At 57.4% G+C, this 303-nt stretch overlaps 1 protein-coding gene across 1 annotated transcript in view; it reads left to right on the forward strand.

Moving 5' to 3' along the window:
- CPAMD8 (C3 and PZP like alpha-2-macroglobulin domain containing 8) overlaps nt 1-303 on the forward strand; it is a gene marked incomplete at both ends in the record, with an annotated part of 16,372 nt that overhangs the window by 13,374 nt on the left and 2,695 nt on the right. The window lies entirely within an intron of this gene.

A 303-nucleotide genomic window follows, 5' to 3' on the forward strand; every position in this document is an offset into this window, starting at 1 on the left:
TTCTCTTCCTGTCCAGTCCTGCCCCTTCCCTTCCCATCCAGTCTTGCCCCTTCTCTTTCCTTCCTGTTCTACCCCTTCTCTTCTCTTCCTGTCCAGTCCTGCCCCTTCCCTTCCTTTCCCTTCCCTTCCCGTCCTGCCCCTTCCCTTCCCCCCCCTTCCCTTCCCATGCAGTCTTGCCCTTTCGCTTTCCTTACTGCCCTAGGCCTTCCCTTCTCTTCCCATCCAGTTTTGCCCCTTCTCTTCCTGTCCAGTCCTGCCCCTTCCCTTCCCATCCAGTTTTGCCCCTTCTCTTCCCATCCAGTC

This window comes from Varanus komodoensis, unplaced genomic scaffold (genome assembly GCF_004798865.1).
Source record: "Varanus komodoensis strain SLA01 unplaced genomic scaffold, ASM479886v1 scaffold382, whole genome shotgun sequence".
Classification (NCBI taxonomy): domain Eukaryota; kingdom Metazoa; phylum Chordata; class Lepidosauria; order Squamata; family Varanidae; genus Varanus; species Varanus komodoensis.